The sequence below is a fragment of the Monodelphis domestica genome, chromosome 1 (genome assembly GCF_027887165.1).
Source record: "Monodelphis domestica isolate mMonDom1 chromosome 1, mMonDom1.pri, whole genome shotgun sequence".
In the NCBI taxonomy this organism is placed as follows: Eukaryota; Metazoa; Chordata; class Mammalia; order Didelphimorphia; family Didelphidae; genus Monodelphis; species Monodelphis domestica.
Window position 1 is genome coordinate 258,080,362 of NC_077227.1, and position 7,279 is coordinate 258,087,640.

The window sequence follows — 7,279 nt, forward strand, 5'->3', positions numbered from 1 at the left end:
TCAGAGAGAGGCGGGGAGAGTGGGGTGGACACGTGTATAATTCAAAGTCCATCCTTTCTACTCTCCCCAATTAAGGTTATTTTGTTACATTGTCCCTTTATATAGAGACCTCCAAATCTGGGGCTTTTAAAAGAGCTTTTCTTTGGATCTTGGAGTTAGTTCTTAAGATAACATCCCATTCCTTCTCTCAAGTCAACAAGCATTTGTTGTCGTTTCTTCAATTTAAAAAATTAATTTGATTTTTTATTATGTTCTGAATTCTCCCTCAGCTACATTCTCCCTCATTAGGAAGGCAAGAAAAATAAAGCACATCGCAAATAAGTACAGACAAGCAAAATAAATTATTGTATCATCATGTCCAAAAGAAAAAAATAGGCATGAGTTTTCATTCTGAGTGCATTACTTCTCAAAATGGAGGTGGATAGTATGTTTCATCATGATGATGGAGGCGCAGAAAGTGGGCAGTGAGGGGGTAGCAATAGGAACAAGATTCTCCTAAACTAAAATCTTGTATTTCTCCATTAGCACTGGTTAAACATCAACTGCAAAACCTGTAGTTTCAGCACTAATCTGGAATGAATTACAGATTGATTAGTTACACAATCTGTGTAACTGTGTAGTGGATCTATAATAGTCTATACTGGGCATCAGCTGAGCCTAATCTGTTTTATTAATTACTCATGTTGTTCTAGATTTAGTTTAGAACTGTAAGATATAATTAATTACATATGGTTGTCCTCCAGTGTATTGCACTCCCCTCTTCCCATTCACATTTCAAAAGGGCATCCAGACTTCTTCCACATTGATAAATGATGACAAGGTGGACAATGGGGAACAAGGGACCTGTACACTGGAGACTGGCATTCCAGAAGAATCCCTCAAACTTGTACATTCTCCTTATTCCCTACGATGTACATGTCAAACCCTTAAACAACCTCCACCTGAATTTGGCCATGCCCATTTTCCAGGGTTTTGGGGAGAGGTGAAGATTTCTCTGGAATGGGAGATGACTAGCCCCCAGACTCTGATAAATAATGCCAATGCTGATCCACAGAGTATGGAAGCTGCCACTCTACAGATGGAGCTGTTGCTCCATATTTGGAGCTGCTACGCCACACCTGGAGAATTGCTATTTTATCAGCTCCAGAGAGGCTACTCTACTACTCCGCTGGACTTATCCATGAGTCCTAAGGGTACCTAATTGGCCCCTCAGACTATTCCATCAGCTATTAGGCTATTATTATACCACCTTAAGCCTCTTCTTCAAATAAATTCTTTTCTTACTTTTGGATTGAACATTTTGAATCTCTCATTCATGGGGTGAGACCCTGCTACGAATTCGGGTGTGTTTCTCCAACAAAGTGAGCCTCCAGACCTGTGATTGGTCATTGTGTTGAGCAGAGTTCCCAAGTCTTAGACTTGTTTGTCTTATTTTATTATTAATATTGTCTAAATTGTTCTCATGGTTCTGCTAACATACAGAAAATTCATACAGAAATTTCCCAGTATTCTCTGAAACCATTCCCTTACTAATTTTTTATAGCATAGTATCATGCCATCACATTCATATGCCTTAATTTGTTTAGCCATTCCCTAATAGATGGTCACCTCTTCAGTTTCCAATTCTTGTCCACCAAGAAAAGAGTTGCTATAAATATTTTTGTACATATGGACCTTTTTCTTTTCTTTGATCTCTTTTGGGTATATATCTAATAGGTATATCACTGGGTTACAGTTTAATAGTTTTTTTAGCATGAAAATTGCTTTCCGAGTGACTGAACCAGTTCACTGTACTTCCAGCAGTGTTTTTCATAGTCCCTCCAGCATTTATCATTTTCCTTTTTTCTTTTTTTCAAAAAATATTTATTAGATGCTTGTTATCTTCAATACCCCAACCCTAAATGGCACACCCATTTCCAGTATGATATAGTTCTATTCTGCTATTCAAGAGTTGGGGTTAGGTTTAGGATAGAGATACAGCTAGTTCATAGGATTACAGATTTATCAACTGTTTCAGGGAAATTCATTCCCTCCCCCTCCTGGAGGATCATCAAGATTCCTCAAAGGTGAACACAATAAAAGAGAGGGGGAAGGGATTGACCAGGGCTTTTTTGGACAAACTCCTGGAGGGAGCAGGTAGGTAAGGAGGGAAAGGAAGAAGTTAAAGGAGGATAAGCCACACTTGGTCAGGTAACTTAGAGTAATGATGAGATTTTAAACTATGATTGTCTATCCTGTCTAATAAATTTTATAAAAATTATAACTGGGTAGATATATTAATTTAATTTTTAACACAACCGATCAGAATTTATTAAGCACATACTGTATGCCAGTCACTGTGCTAAGCATTAAGGTTTAATGAAAAAGAGGCAAAGATAGCTCCTGTCCTGAAGGGGTTCATAATCTAATGAGGGAGACAATATGTAAACAACTATATACAAAACAATAAATTGGAATAAATAAGTAGGAAATAATTAATAGTAAAATCACTAGAATTAAGAGGGGTTGGGAAAAGCTTCTTGAAAAGACTAGATTTTAATTAGGACTTAAAGGAAGCCAAGGAGATCAGCAGGAGAGTTGAAGAGGGAGATGTAAAGATTTAAATTATATTTTAATACTATTTATTAAAATCCACTTAGAGCTAAGCAAGCACCCAAAAAACTCCCTCCTTCCTGCTAGTCTGAGCCAGAGAGACCTGTGTGGGTGGAAACAGAAACTCCAAAAACCCTCCACATAAGGAGTCACACAAACAGGAAAAGGAAAAGGGGATTTAGGAAAGTGTAGTCTCTAGGGTTCAAGATTCTAAATCAATACATCCCCCTGTGATCCTTTGGGAGACTAGTCTCCCCAATGGATCATGAAAACATAACTAACTTATAACTTAAACTAGAGATATGTACAAATATTACAGTTTTTAAAGGGAAATTACAATAATTTGGGGATAAGAGGAATATAAAAGGGAAAAGGAACCAAACCAATAATAGGTGTATTGACAAAAAGCCAATTGGTCACTCAAGACTATTGGAATATCTTAAAGGTTTTAGATCACCAGAATGTACAGATATAACTCAATACAAATTGCTATTGGAGGGAAATGAAGATGAAAATATCCATTCATTCACATGGAATAAAAATGCAACTAACTAGATGCTTTAAATATTCAAAACATAGAATTTGACAGAGAGAGCATGCCAAGTATTGGAGATGGCCAGAGAAAATGCCAGAATTGAGGAGAAATGGAGTGTCTTGTTGGGGAATATCAAGGAAGCCAATGTCACTGTATCAAAGGGTATATGTGTATTTAAGAATAAAGTCTTAGAAGAAGGCTGAAAAGATAGGAGACTAAGCAATAAAGAGCTTTGAATGCCAAAGAAAGAATTTTGTATTTGATCCTGGTGTCAGTAAGGCACCTTTGGAGTTTAAATTGAGAAAGTGGGTGTGTAGGGGTAGGGGAATGATATGTGAAAGGAAAATTGTTCTATTTCTGTATAATTGTTTAGATGAGTAATTGCAATTATAATTTTTAGAAAGTTGGGCCCAGTTATTAACCTGTTTAATATATCAATTTTAGTAATATGTTAATTATAGTATTAGAAAATATGTAGCTTGATGTATAAGAATATTATAGCAATTAACAATATTAAGGAATAAAAACTTTAGGTCTGTATAGTTATCTAGAGAAGCTGAAACCCATGCAGAAGGAGCTAGGTTCATTGGGAGTGGAGAGTACACAGCTAGCCTGTAAGGTAATATGAAAACAACCTTGTTTTTTTCAGGTGCTATTTGATCCTTTAAAGATTTATGCCACTATAGGCTCCCCAGAGAATTGTGGCAGAGAAAGATTACAATGACCTAAGCAATATGATAGTTAACCTTGTACTGAATTTTTGGGACTTTGTAGCAAATGTTCCAAACCCTCATTATCAAGTACCATTGCATGTTTCTTAATGAGGGGACTTGACTACCTACTCAAAAGAATCTTGAACTCAACATTAATGTGGCAAAGACTATTTTATTTCATCCTCCCAAGAATGGGTACTCACAAGCCAGTATTACAGTTAGCAAGTACAAGGAATGGGAGCACACAGCTTCCCTTTTATCCCAGTCCCCAATGTGAACCAGTCTCTCCCATCATTCACCATTGGCTGATTACTAGAGAGTCACAATCCAGTCAGGATACCCAGCTGCTCAGAACATACAATTTACAATGCCTTATCGCCCCAATCATTCACATGAGTTTTAAACAATCAAAGCAAAAGGAACTTCACATGTTAGCCTATTAAAGAACTAACCTATCCTGTTCCTCATCATGTCCTACTAATGTGGATATTGGGAATGGGGTTTAAGCTGGGAACATGAAATGTAACTCAATGTTTTTTTTTTATTCCATTATACAAACTTATGAGAGGAGCCCACCATCTTATTGGAACCTGTTCCTCACACTTAACATCCTCTATATGGTTCAGCTTTAGCTTTGTAAATGATTTATGCTAATTAGCTACAAAACCCTATAAAACATCCTGTTAAACATCTATATGAGGTCTTATAATAACTGGATGTAGTGAGATCTCCAACTTATTTTGTACCCACAATAAAATAAAGTTGTATTCAGCTCATAATTTTGGCCCAGATTTCTTATTCTTTTACATAGATGGTGACCCACATGGGACTAGAGAAAAGGATTCTGGACCCAGGGAATCCCTTGGGAAGATTCTGCAAGAGATTCCAAATTCTGACTTCTCTTCATTAAGGTACCCAGCCACTTTGAGCTGAGATAAGTCCCATCTTTTAAGGGATGATTTTTTGGAGGCAGGGGGATTGTTATGTTAAATCTTTTTGTGTGTATATTGTTGTTAGCTATCCTTTTCTTTATAATTTCTAGTGAGTCATGTGTAAAGATCAAGAAAAAAGACCACGGAGGTAGATTGTGTCTCCACTGGAGTTTAAATAGAGTTTGTCTCTGATCTTTAAAAAAATGGTATCAAGTCATTCTATCCCTTTAGACACCCCTCTTGGACAATTAATTAAAGCTTGGGGACAAGGAAAATTTCCTGTCCAAGTTAAAATGACAAAGGTTAGGGCAATTAAATTGAATGAAACTTGATCCCAGACTTTCAGAAACTCCTCAAATGATTTCTTTTGGCCAGGTTTTGAGTGTTTAAAACTGGAAATTTTAGAAGATATTAGACTGACTCTTAAAGCACAACCTTCAAAGCACATGAACTACTGGTATTGCTGATGGGAATTGGGAAAATTGTTAAGACCAGAGGAATAAGAGGCTAATTCACCTCAAAAGGTCCCTACTGCTCCCCCTCCCTAAAATCATCAGGCATCAGGGATGTCCCATTAAGAGAAAACATAGTTCAGAGTGAGTGAATATTCATTAGTGAATATTAGAGTACATTATCCTTTTAGTCCATCTGATTTAGCACCTTGGGGAAAAGCTTTGTCACAGCTTTGATGAGAATCCTTTTAATATGATAAAACTGTTTAAGCAATATTTAGGGGTTTTATTCCAAACTGAGGAAATGCCACTGATCTACTTCACACTCTTCTCACCCCAGGAAAAAAAGCTGCAGTTATTGAGGCCACTAATAGACAAATAATAGCAGAATTGCCACAACAAGGGCTATAGGCTCAAAACTGTCCTGTACGACTCTCAAGAGGGATCCCAATGATCCAAAATATTATGCCACAATTGTCCAAGGAAAAGAGGCTTTAATTAATACCTGAATCTTTTTCTATTTATATAGAATTGTTAAAATCAACTGTACCTATTACCATCAAGCTGAAGGATGGGGCCCCTTCTTCTAAACCAAAATATCCTTTGCATAAGGAAGCTATGGAGGGAATAGAACCTATTATTAATTCCCATTGACAAAGAAATCATAATAAAGTGTTTCTCACCCTGTAACTCCCCTATTTTACCTGTGAAGAAATCTAAACTAAATCCAGATGGGAAAACAGTTTATAGGTTTGTTCAGGATCTTAGGATTATTAATTTTTATGTAATACCAAGACATCCTGTGATTCCAAATCCATTCACCACTGTCTCCGCTATTCTGTGTAATGCTAAATGTTTTACTGTTATTTATTTATGTTCAGCTTACCATATACTATTCCTATTTATGAATCTGCAAGGTACCTGTTTGCATTCACCTGGAAAGGAATTCAATACAACTCACAAGATTGCTTCAAGGGTATGTTGAAAGTCTAACTCTCTTCTCACAAATTTTGCAGTAACATTTAGCTTCAATTTCTTTTGAAGACTCCATTTTGATCTAGTATGTTGATGATTTATTGTTAGTCTCTCCAGATAATATTTGTGAAAGAGACAATTGTCATCTTTTAGTGCAATTAAATGAAAGAGGACAAAAAGCCTATGGTTCAATGGTGCCTTTCTCAAATTGAATATTTAGGTTTTCTTCTATTAGAAGAAATCCCATATGATATCACCTAAATGTTTTCAGGTCATATAGAAGAAGGAGGCTCCAAAGATAAAGAAGCAGCTTCATACAATATTGGGAATAATTGGAAATTCCCAACAATGATTGCCAAGCAATGGTGAGTTCACAAAACCTTTGACACTTAACTAAACTCTGTTCCTGAACTAATGTGTTTTTATCCTGAACTTAGCAGCTTTGAAAGAGCTAAAGAAATCTCTACTTTCACCACTACCCTTGAAAAACAGATTACAAAAAGTCTTTTTCCTGTTTGTTCAAGAATAAAAGGGTGCTGCTTCCAGAGTATTTGCTCAGTATCTCAGACCATCCCTTTATCTTGTAGCCTATTATTCTGGACATTTAGACTCTATAGCTTCGGGGGCACCTCCCTGACCTGACAGCAAAGGAAGTGTCCCCAATTATCTCCTTTCATTAATGCCTCTTTTGATTAGGGTGAAAGGTTTCATCTTCCTTTCCTGTTTATAATGACAAAGAAGTTAAGTCCTGGAAAGCTAGATTCAATGAAAAACAGGCATCTGGGGTATAGATTATAGAGATGGGTAAACTACTTCTTCCTAGGAGTTTTTATCACCCAATTTGTCAGTTTATCCATAAAAAGGGACTTTTGACATGCTGGTAATGGTGGACACAATCAAACAGTTGTGGGTAGCCCCCTGGTGTCTCTTTTGTAGTAGGATGAGTATGTGCAGCATGTCACATATACCAATTTTACAACCAGCATGCTTTTAAGAAAGTTGTTTTTGTTGGACACCCTTTAACATACACTTCTTTTGAATACTTCCAGATAGATTACATTAATATGTCTAAATCTAACC